This window comes from Solea solea, chromosome 9 (assembly GCF_958295425.1).
Source record: "Solea solea chromosome 9, fSolSol10.1, whole genome shotgun sequence".
NCBI classification, from domain to species: domain Eukaryota; kingdom Metazoa; phylum Chordata; class Actinopteri; order Pleuronectiformes; family Soleidae; genus Solea; species Solea solea.
In genome coordinates this window covers 21,586,316-21,598,982 of record NC_081142.1, presented here as the reverse complement: position 1 = coordinate 21,598,982, position 12,667 = coordinate 21,586,316, and the positions used below count along the sequence as shown (strand labels likewise).

At 42.8% G+C, this 12,667-nt stretch overlaps 1 long non-coding RNA gene across 1 annotated transcript; it reads left to right on the top strand.

Annotated features, from left to right (window-relative positions):
• The first annotated feature begins 257 nt into the window (after nt 1–257).
• Nucleotides 258–789, top strand: LOC131465224 (uncharacterized). Its single transcript, XR_009241293.1, has 3 exons — nt 258–343; nt 433–600; nt 679–789. It is a non-coding gene; the product is annotated as an uncharacterized LOC131465224 (long non-coding RNA).
• The last annotated feature ends 11,878 nt before the right edge of the window (nt 790–12,667 follow it).

The window sequence follows — 12,667 nt, the reverse complement described above, 5'->3', positions numbered from 1 at the left end:
TTCATATTCTTACAGAAGATTACAGAAGAACCAAAACCAGTCTAAACGCGAGTCTACCAGATGAGATACTTAAGAGTCAAGTAGTGTCGGTCACACATGAAACCACATTTTTTACATTACAAATACTATGTTTTAAAATCAGTTTAATGCAACCATATTTATATTTTTGAGCCTTAATTAATGAAAGTCCTGTAGTCTTGAGGACTCTGTTTCTAATCATGTATTTTTTTCCACATTGCAGCTTCAGCTCTTGTGTGTCAGACTTGCACTGATGATTCATGTACAAGCACCGTGCCACTAACATGTTCCACAGAGACAATGTGTATAACTGCCGCCATTGAAGGTATTATTTTCAACACATCATTTATTACTTTTCAGAAAAAACGTGCTGCAAAGTGTTTTCAATTAAAATGAACAAACTGTACTTTTCAGCTGTTTCATCTGGAACTCCTGGACAACAAATCTTCAAGGCGTGTGCGTCATCCTCCCTTTGTCCAGCCACAGGATCTCAGATATTTTCAGTCAACTTGGGTGTTTCGAGTGCACTTGCATCTACTACATGCTGCAACACAGATAACTGCAACTCAGCCACTCTATCATGTAAGTACAGATGGATGATCATCACCTACAAAACATGACAATTTTATCTAACCCTAATCTCATGGTCTTCTTTTTCAGTCCCCACCACTCCATCAGTCAACAGCCTCCAGTGTTATTCATGTGACCCTGCCACATCACAATGCACCACTTCAGTTCAGTGTACGGGAACACAAGATCGCTGCTTTCAAGCAAGTGGTGAGTCTTATTATTATATATGTAAGTCATTTGGTCAGTTCATCACTAAAGCTCAAATACTTCATTCAACCAGAGAGTCATTCAATCTATATAATTTAGTTGAGAAAAGGTCAAAATCAAACCTATTGTACTACATTATCATAAAGTATTTGACCACCCAGCATTTAAATGCTGCTCACAGTATTGAAAGTAAGCAAAACACAATTACTGCAGTGGAGTTTCCCCACAGCTCGAATACAAATAGGTTTCCTTAAGTCAGCACAATTTTTACCCATTCCAGTGTTATATGTGTTTTTATGTGTTCTACTAAACAAAGATGTTTGGACATTCAAATGAAAACCAGTGCAATGTTGGCCACTCAAAAGTAATGAAATGTAACTTTATAGAATAAACTAACAGAAAAAACACAATATAAGACTTCATTCAAATCTTTATAAAACAATTATGAAATTAACTTTCATCTTCAGTGACAGGTGGAGCCTCCACTTCTCCTGCCTTTGGTTGTGCATCTACAAACATGTGTGCAGCTGCTGGTAGCTTGGGGACACTACCTTTCATGCAAAATGTTGGCAGCATTAGCAGTGGACCAACTTGTTGTGAGACAAATCTATGTAACACTCTCACAACAACTGCTGCCCCAACTACAACTGCTGCTCCAACTACAACTGCTGCCCCAACTACAACTGCTGCCCCAACTACAACTGCTTCTCCAACTACAACTGCTGCCCCAACTACAACAACTGCTGCTCCAACTACAACTGCTGCCCCAACTACAACAACTGCTGCTCCAACTACAACTGCTGCCCCAACTACAACAACTGCTGCTCCAACTACAACTGCTGCCCCAACTACAACAACTGCTGCTCCAACTACAACAACTGCTGCTCCAACTACAACTGCTGCCCCAATTACAACAACTGCTGCTCCAACTACAACTGCTGCCCCAATTACAACAACTGCTGCTCCAACTACAACTGCTGCTCCAACTACAACTGCTGCCCCAACTACAACAACTGCTGCTCCAACTACAACAACTGCTGCTCCAACTACAACTGCTGCTCCAACTACAACAGCTTCCCCAACTACAACCACAGCTGCTCCAACTCCAACTGCTTCACCAACTACAACTGCTGGCCCAACAACTGTTTCTGCAACTACAACTGCTTCACCAACTTCAACTGCTGCCACAACTACAACAACTGCTGCTCCAACTACAAATGCTGCTCCAACTACAACTGCTGCCCCAACTACAACAACTGCTGCTCCAACTACAACTGCTGCCCCAACTACAACTGCTGCTCCAACTACAACTGCTGCTCCAACTACAACAGCTGCCCCAACTACAACCACAGCTGCTCCAACTCCAACAACTGCTGACCCAACTACAACTGCTGCCCCAACTACAACAACTGCTGCTCCAACTACAACTGCTGCCCCAACTACAACTGCTGCCCCAACTACAACAACTGCTCCAACTACAACTGCTGCCCCAACTACAACAACTGCTGCTCCAACTACAACAACTGCTGCTCCAACTACAACTGCTGCTCCAACTACAACTGCTGCCCCAACTACAACAACTGCTGCTCCAACTACAACTGCTGCTCCAACTACAACTGCTGCCCCAACTACAACAACTGCTGCTCCAACTACAACAACTGCTGCTCCAACTACAACTGCTGCTCCAACTACAACTGCTGCCCCAACTACAACAACTGCTGCTCCAACTACAACAACTGCTGCTCCAACTACAACTGCTGCTCCAACTACAACAGCTTCCCCAACTACAACCACAGCTGCTCCAACTCCAACTGCTTCACCAACTACAACTGATGGCCCAACAACTGTTTCTGCAACTACAACTGCTTCACCAACTTCAACTGCTGCCACAACAACTGCTCCCCCAACTTCAACTGCTGCCACGACTACAACTGCTTCGCCAACTTCAACTGCTGCTTCCCCAACTTCAACTGCTGCCCCAACTACAACAACTGCTACTCCAACTACAACTGCTGCCCCAACTACAACAACTGCTGCTCCAACTACAACTGCTGCCCCAACTACAACTGCTGCTCCAACTACAACTGCTGCCCCAACTACAACAACTGCTGCTCCAACTACAACTGCTGCCCCAACTACAACAACTGCTGCTCCAACTACAACTGCTGCTCCAACTACAACAGCTGCCCCAACTACAACCACAGCTGCTCCAACTCCAACAACTGCTGACCCAACTACAACTGCTTCACCAACTTCAACTGCTGCTCAAACAACTGCCACAACTACAAGTGCTGCCCCAACTACAACCACAGCTGTTCCAACTTCAGCAACTGTCATTCCAACTACAACTGCTGCCCCAACTACAACTGCTTCACCATCTACAGCTGCTGCCCCAACTACAACTGCTGCTCCAACTACAACTGCTGCCCCAACTACAACTGCTTCACCATCTACAGCTGCTGCCCCAACTTCAACTGCTTCACCATCTACAACTGCTGCCACAACTACAACTGCTGCCCCAACTACAACTGCTGCTCCAACTACAACTGCTGACCCAACTTCAACTGCTTCACCAACTACAACTGCCGCCCCAACAACTGTTTCTGCAACTACAACTGCTGCCCCAACAACTGCTTCACCAACTTCAACTGCTGCCACAACAACTGCTTCCCCAACTTCAACTGCTGCCACAACTACAACTGCTTCGCCAACTTCAACTGCTGCTCCAACTACTGCTTCCCCAACTTCAACTGCTGACCCAACTACAACAACTGCTGCTCCAACTACAACTGCTGCCCCAACTACAACCACGGTTGCTCCAACTACAACTGCTTCGCCAACTTCAACTGCTGCTCAAACTACTGCTTCCCCAACTTCAACTGCTGCCGTAATTTCAACTGCTGTCGCAACTACAACTGCTGCCGCAACTATGACTGCTACACCAACTTCAACTGCTGCTTCAACTACTGCTTCTCCAACTTCAACTGCTGCCCAAACAACTGTTTCTGCAACTACAACTGCTGCCCCAACAACTGCTTCACTAACTTCAACTGCTGCCACAACAACTGCTGCTACAACTTCAACTGCTGCCACAACTACAACTGCTTCGCCAACTTCAACTGCTGCTCCAACTACTGCTTCCCCAACTTCAACTGCTGCTCCAACTACAACAACTGCTGCCCCAACTACAACCACGGTTGCTCCAACTTCAACTGCTGCCCTAACTTCAACCACGGTTGCTCCAACTTCAACTTCTGCCGCAACTACAACTGCTGACCCAACTTCATCTGCTGCCCCAACTTCAACTGCTTCACCAACTACAACTGCTGCCCCAACAACTGTTTCTGCAACTACAACTGCTTCCCCAACTACAACTGCCGCTGCAACTACAACTGCTTCCCCAACTTCAACTGCTGCCCAATCTGGTGCATCAACTACAGCAACTCCTGCTCCAACATCAGTCCTCTCAACCATAACAACCTCGGCTCCATCAACAGCAACAACCATCTTAGTGACACAAACCAACCCAACTACAACTACCTCCAGTTCTGCTTGTTGTATCAGACTGGGTATGATCCATCTTCTGTTAGGACTTGTTTTATTTACCCTCTTTTAGAATATGACATGGATGAATGACCACTGAAGCCAAAAATAGACTGTGAGGTGTTTTTTTTTATTAGCCTTATTGCCATCTTTAGTTGGTGGTTGTGTGAAGTAGAAGTTACACATTCAGTCAAAAGTCTAAAGAGTCTGGGTGAAACTGACTTTGCTAAAGGCGACACCAATACAATACTCCCAGTACAGAAAACACTTTAACTTGAACTTAAGTAATTTAAACATTATTTAACATATAACTTAACGTGTACTACCTAATACTCACATTTTCAATATTCACTGGTTATTTATTTTATGTGTATTTCAAATTAACTGAACACTTTAAATGATCTTAATAATTGTACAAATTGTTGTTTAAAACCATATGTGCTATCCAGGAGGGCAGGACCTTACTGACAATGTTTATTGTTTATTTGTTTACATAACTTATTATTTATTAACTGTTGATTTAATTTATTTGTGAAGAAATACTTGGTTAAAGTCGCTTCTCTGGCTGTCAAACATTTGCACGTTTGCAAGAAGCACCTTAACTACTCCAGCAACCAAGTAAATTGATGATAAATTGATTGGGGTTCGAGAGTTGGGGACATGAAGTGTTCATACCATTAAAAGTGCTGAATGACCAGGTTTTATTGAGCAGCAGAATTATGGGGTTAAATTTGTTCCAATAATATATGTATATGTGCAGAGGGTGATCCACACGTATATTTCTTGATTTTAATGCGTGTTTTGAGATCCACAAATAAAAAATATCCCATTTGTACTTGTATATTGATTTTTTACATATAATATGACATTTGTAAAACTTGCATTTGTAAAAATTGCATTTGTGAATTGTCATTGCCAGCCCATGCATTCATCGCTTTCCATGTCCGACTGCCTGCGGAACAGAAGGGGAATGACATCTGGTCGGCCAGTGATTAATGGCCAGATGCCCGTCTTTAACCCCTTTCTGATATGTTTTAGTTGTGCATTTGCTTTCCCAATTACCTGTTACATTCATTAATACACAGGATAAGGTGTTACAATCCCTTGTGCCATAATCGCTTCACACTGCTGTGGTTCAATGTTTCACCAAAGCTTTGATTTGCCCATCACTAGGAGAAACCAATTGTTGCTTCAATTGTGTTTCGCTATTTAAAAGATCCTGGTTTGGTTGTTTTATCAAAAAAAATCTTCAAAAGTTTGTGAAATTTGCTCAAAAACCAATATTTCCGGAGGGGTGCCGATACTTTCAGCCATGACTGTATAAATATGAAATATGAAATATGAAATAGAAATATACATACCGAATGAGTGAGTTGAGTGCTTTTCTAGTTGTAACTAAAACCCTGTTCTTCATTTTTGCAGTGCAGTGGTGCAGTGGTTGCCAAATGGTCCTGATGTGTGGAACAGAGAAAACTGAGTTTTTCATTGAAGAATTCTTTACATTTACCATGTTCTTTATTTACAAATTTAGTATAAAACACTATCACAGTCAAATAAAAAGCCACTAACCATATACACATATAATGAGACTCTCTCTTCTCAACTCCCAAGAAACCACCAGCAACAAGTCAAAAAAACATTTTACAGGTTTATTAAAATCAAGCACAACATGTCTGCTGGCTGTCTGGCTGTGAAAGTTTGAGGAAGTCCACTGCAGCTGGGATATTCAGGCCTCTTATTTAGCCTGGAATTACAGCTGGCAGATAACAACTACGTCCGGGACTGCTGTGTGCTTGTGATCACTGAAACTGCAGCGGAGACTCCAGTAAGACCAGAGGCACCCATGGCACTGACCCCTATCATTATGAAATGCTTCGAGAGGTTGGTATTAAACCACATCAAAACCAGCCTCCCACCAACATTAGACCCGTTGCAGTTTGCATACAGGTCCAACAGGTCAACAGAGGACGCCATCACCATCTCTCTTCACACAGCCCTGAACCACCTGGAGCACAGCGGGACGTACGTCAGGATGCTGTTTGTGGATTATAGCTCTGCGTTTAACACCATCATCCCCGACATTCTCATCAGGAAGCTGTGTGATCTCGGCCTCTCTCCCCAAATATGCTCATGGATCATGGATTTTCTCACCAACCGACCCCAGTCAGTGAAGCTTGGCCCCCACACGTCCTCCAGTCTCACCCTCAGCACTGGCTCCCCACAAGGCTGCGCGTTGAGTGCTCTACTCTACTCTTTGTACACCTATGACTGCACCTTGTCCCCCCCCAGTAACACCATTATAAAGTTTGGTGCATTTCTACTGCTCCACCATAGAGAGCATTCTCATGTACTGTACTAATGTTTGGTTTACTGGGAGCTCAGCAGCTGAGAACAATACAGAGAGTCATAAACACAGCACAGAAAATAATCGTTTGTCCACTGCCTTCTTTAGAGGAAGTTGCAAATTGTAGACTTCTCTCCAAATCCACAAACATATCAAAAGACTGTACTCACCCTGCCAACTTACTGTTTGAACTTTTGCCCTCAGGGAAGCATTACAGGTGTCTCAAAACAAGAACGAGCAGATTTAGAAACAGCTTTTTTCCAGAAGCAGTAACTGTCATAAACAGTCACAAAAATCACGAGAATTCACGTTAATCAAGGCACTGCACTTTTATTATTATTGGTTATTTATATTTTTTTTAACACTGCTACCATTTGCTCCTGTTTTTTTTGTTTTTTTTTTGGTTAATGGATGATATGACAACGAAGTTAGTGTGCACACATAAAATTTATTGGGTTGTATGCCATAACTTCTTAGCCAGGCAAGCGTACCTCTGCATAATGTTACATTTTGCTACAGCACTACCTTAGGGTACATTGAATCCCAATATAAGTGAACAAAAATTGTAGGCAGAACCAATCATTTTGAGTGGTGGGAATTGCAAAAAAGTTGACGATTCGATACTATTACGATATTTGGGCCACAATTCAATTTTATTGCGTTTCTCTAGATCTTAATATACAGCAAATACTGCGATTCAATTCTGTGATAAATTGGAATTTCTGGTAGTTATGAGTTTTCGTTTTCTCTTTGATGGAAAATTATTTCCTTCACACGTCATTGTATTGCAAAAGCATTATACATTTTGAAGAAAACAACTATCAATTCAACTCCCTTGAATGCTCTATGTAACACATTACATAAACATTTATGTATGCAGTTTATTTTTACTGTTAGATATGTTACAATGAAGGCCTGGAATGGCAAGTAAACTTGTAATAAAGTGAAGATTTTATACATACACATTCTGTATATTGGAAGTGGTCCCGATGTCAAACCTTTTGTTGTTTATCTAATATTTACGATCATGTGTTTTATAGGAAGAGTAGTTAGATAACCTTTAAAAAGTGTTGTCACGCTCACAAGGGCCCGAATTGTTCGGTAATTTTGCAGGAACACATTCTCCCAAGCTTCTGCAGAGCTTGGTCTGATGCCTTACTTTTAAACAAATAAAATCCCCTTTGTTCGGTATGAGTCCTGTGTCAGTGGGGTTCCTTTCTGCACCATCAACTCATCACCTATCGTTTGTAAAAAAGATGGAAGCCTGACTAAAAACGACAGATATGATACTCTGTTGTGTAATCTCTCCATTACTTACTGTGTTAATGTTTCCTGCAAAAAGAAAACATTTAGAAATGCTGAAAAGTGAAGCTGATAAATAAAGGGTTTATCACCATTAGAATGTTTGCTATGCAATCGCATCTGGTGTAGCCAGTTCAATTGAATAATCATAACAAATGAGAAGATGTCTGAGTTTTCAGTAATTTTGTTTGTCATCATATTTCTACAATAATAATAATAATGATACTTTTACATCATTTCATGTTGGCATGCAAATATGCAGTCTAAAATGAAAAAAATGACAACACTATCTTTGAGATTCGAACCATAGATCCTTGAGGCAAGTCCAGATCCTCTATCCACTATGCTACAGTATGTTTCATGCTGGATGCAATGAACACCTGCAGAGTTGGATGACGTATAGGCCTCGGTTGCTAGGTAACGATAAAAAAAAATAAAATTGTAATTCTTGATTTTGTTTGCAAACTGACGGTTTTATTGATCTAATGCATGCAGTAAGTGGTTACCTTTTTGTAAAATTGGCTGAAATCAATAGAAAATAGAAAAAGCTAAGTGTGACGTTAGAAGTCCTGATATCCACACCCCCCCTATCCTTCCTTTTCAACGTGGAGCACAGTTGTTAACCATGGCGTGAGAAGTATTCGCTAGTGGCTGAAGTCTACCTGTTGTAGGCTAATCCAAAAACAAATCACTAATAATTAGCCATGAATTCTCATCGTAGGCATTGTGGAACAATGGCCAAAGTCATTGGCTATACAGTTCTGAACTTAAACGTTAGCCTTCAGCTGGGCTAGACTATCGCTAAAAGCATAGTCAGGCAACGTTACCTAGCCCTTAGCCACAGAATCAGGGATATGTAACATCACATCACATCATAATAAGAAATTGGCCTTACAATGTTATCACATACATACCCAGCCAACAGACATTTCCATTTATCTTCATGCTGAAAGCTACAAAAAGTAACTAACGGTGTTTTCCTATGCTATTCACGTAATTTTCATCACAGACCCGTGATTTTAGCCACGGAGCCGTGGTCATGTGATCGATGCGCTGTATGCCTAAGCCCTAAGCGAGAGTGCATCATCACTTGAGCTAGATTGTACTTGTAAAACAATGCCACCTGCTGATGAAGGAAGGCATTATTGAGACAAATATAACGTCTCAAAAATACGTCACTGTGGAAAGCGATGAATGCGTGTGCTGGCGATCCACAAATGCGGAATCACAATTCACAAATGCAATTTTCAGTTTTACAAATGTCATATTATTTACAAATACACATCTATATTTGTAAAAATCAACATACAAGTTATAAATGGGATTTTTTTATTTGTGGATCTCAAAACATGCATTCAAATCAAAAAATATGTGTGGATCATATACAAATATTATTGGAACAAATTAAACCCCCTAATTCTTCAGAGGAGAGACGTTAACCAAGTATTTCTTCACAAATAAATTAAATCAACAGTTAATAAATAATAAGTTTTATAAACAAATAAACAATAAACATTCTCAGTAAGGTCCTGCCCCCCTGGATAGCACATATGGTTTGAAACAACAATGGGTACAATTATTAAGATCATTTAAAGTGCATGCAATGGTAAAGTGTTCAGTTCATTTGAAATACACATAAAATAAATAACCAGTGAATATTAAAATGTGAGTATCAGGGAGTACAAGTTAAGTTATATGTTAAATAATGTTTAAATTACTTAAGTTAAAGTTAAAGTGTTTTCTGTACTGGGAGTATTGTATTGGTGTCGCCTTCAGCAAAGTCAGTTTCACCCAGACTCTTTAGACTTTTGACTGAATGTGTAACTTCTACTTCACACAACCACCAACCAAAGATGGCAATAAGGCTAATAGAAAAAAAAAAAAAAACACCTCACAGTCTATTGGTGGCTTCAGTGGTCATTCATCCATGTCATATTCTAAAAGAAGGTAAATAAAACAAGTCCTAACAGAAGATGGATCATACCCAGTCTGATACAACAAGCAGAACTGGAGGTAGTTGTAGTTGTAGTTGGGTTGGTTTGTGTCGCTAAGTTGGATGTCACTGTTGGTGGAGCCGAGGTTGCTATGGTTGAGAGGACTGTTGGGGCAGGGGTTGCTGTAGGTGGTGCACCTGTTGCAGTTGGGGTAGCAACTGAAGTTGGGGAAGCAGTTGCGGTTGCTGGAACAGCAGTTGTAGTTGGAGCAGCAGTTGGGGCGGCAGTTGTATTTGGAGCAGCAGTTGTTGAGGCAGCAGTTGAAGTTGGTGAAGCAGTTGTTGGTGCAGCAGTTGTAGTTGGGGCAGCAGTTGAAGTTGGTGAAGCAGTTGTGGTAGGTGAAGGAGTTGTATTTGGGGCAGCAGTTGTAGTTGGGGGAGCAGTTGAAGTAGGAGCAGCAGTTGAAGTTGGTGCTGATGTCGTTGTAGTTACAGCAGGAGTTGAAGCTGGTGAAGCAGTTGTTGGAGAAGCAGTTGTAGTTCTGGCAGCAGTTGTAGTTGAAGCAGCAGTTGAAGTTGGTGATGATGTCGTTGTAGTTGCAGCAGCAGTTGAAGTTGGTGAAGCAGTTGTTGTTGGAGAAGCAGCTGTAGTTGCGGCAGCAGTTGAAGTTGGGGAAGCAGTAGTTGGAGAAGCAGTTGAAGTTGGGGCAGCAGTTGTAGTTGCGGCAGCAGTTGAAGTTGGGGAAGCAGTTGTTGAGGCAGCAGTTGATGTTGGTGAAACAGTTGTTGGGGCAGCAGTTGAAGTTGGGACAGCAGTTGTAGTTGTAGCAGCAGTTGAAGTTACAGCAGCAGTTGCACTTGGGGTAGCAGTTGAAGTTGGGGAAGCAGTAGTTGGAGCAGCAGTTGAAGTTGGGACAGCAGTTGAAGTTGCGGCAGCGGTTGAAGTTGGGACAGCAGTTGTAGTTGTGGCAGCAGTTGAAGTTACGGCAGCAGTGGAAGTTGGGGAAGCAGTTGTAGTTGCGGCAGCAGTTGAAGTTTGGGAAGCAGTTGTTGGAGAAGTAGTTGTAGTTGTGGCAGCAGTTGAAGTTGGGACAGCAGTTGTAGTTGTAGCAGCAGTTGAAGTTGGTGAAGCAGTTGTAGTTGCGGCAGCAGTTGAAGCTGGTGAAGCAGTTGTAGTTGGGACAGCAGTTGAAGTTGGTGAAGCAGTTGTAGTTGCAGCTGCAGTTGAAGTTGGGGAAGCAGTTGTAGTTGCAGCAGCAGATGAAGTTGGTGAAGCAGTTGTAGTTGCGGCAGCAGTTGAAGCTGGTGAAGCAGTTGTAGTTGGGACAGCAGTTGAAGTTGGTGAAGCAGTTGTAGTTGCAGCTGCAGTTGAAGTTGGGGAAGCAGTTGTAGTTGCAGCAGCAGATGAAGTTGGGGAAGCAGTTGTTGAGGCAGCAGTTGATGTTGGTGAAACAGTTGTTGGGGCAGCAGTTGAAGTTGGGGCAGCAGTTGTAGTTGTAGCAGCAGTTGAAGTTACGGCAGCAGTTGTAGTTGCGGCAGCAGTTGAAGTTGGGGAAGCAGTAGTTGGAGCAGCAGTTGAAGTTGCGGAAACAGTTGTTGGGGCAGCAGTTGAAGTTGGTGAAGCAGTTGTAGTTGCGGCAACAGTTGAAGTTATGGCAGCAGTTGTAGTTACGGCAGCAGTTGAAGTTGGTGAAGCAGTTGTAGTTGCAGCAGCAGTTGAAGTTGGGGAAGCAGTTGTAGTTACGGCAGCAGTTGAAGTTGGGGAAGCAGTTGTTGAGGCAGCAGTTGACGTTGGTGAAACAGTTGTTGGGGCAGCTGTTGAAGTTGGTGAAGCAGTTGTAGTTGCAGCTGCAGTTGTAGTTTGGGAAGCAGTTGTTGGAGAAGTAGTTGTAGTTGTGGCAGCAGTTGAAGTTGGGACAGCAGTTGGAGTTGTAGCAGCAGTTGAAGTTGGTGAAGCAGTTGTAGTTGCGGCAGCAGTTGAAGCTGGGGAAGCAGTTGTTGAGGCAGCAGTTGAAGTTGGTGAAACAGTTGTTGGGGCAGCAGTTGAAGTTGGTGAAGCAGTTGTAGTTGCAGCTGCAGTTGAAGTTTGGGAAGCAGTTGTTGGAGAAGCAGTTGTAGTTGTGGCAGCAGTTGAAGTTGGGACCACAGTTGTAGTTGTAGCAGCAGTTGAAGTTGGTGAAGCAGTTGTAGTTGCGGCAGCAGTTGAAGCTGGTGAAGCAGTTGTAGTTGGGGCAGCAGTTGAAGTTGGTGAAGCAGTTGTAGACGGAGCAGCAGTTGTAGTTGCAGCTGCAGTTGAAGTTCGGGAAGCAGTTGTTGTTGGAGAAGCAGTTGTAGTTGTTGCAACAGTTGAAGTTGCCGCAGGGGTTGAAGTTGGGACAGCAGTTGTAGTTGTGGCAGCAGTTGAAGTTACAGCAGCAGTTGTAGTTGCAGCTGCAGTTGAAGTTGGGGAAGCAGCTGTTGTTGGAGAAGCAGTTGTAGTTGTTGCAACAGTTGAAGTTGCTGCAGCGGTTGAAGTTGGGGAAGCAGTTGTAGTTGCGGAAACAGTTGTTGGGGCAGCAGTTGAAGTTGGTGAAGCAGTTGTTGTAGGTGAAGGAGTTGTAGTTGGGGCAGCAGTTGAAGTTGGTGAAGCAGTTGTAGTTGCGGAAACAGTTGTTGGGGCAGCAGTTGTAGTTGGGGCAGCAGTTGAAGTTGGTGAAGCAGTTGTAGTAGGTGAAGGAGTTGTAGTTGGGGCAGCAGTTGAAGTTGGTGAT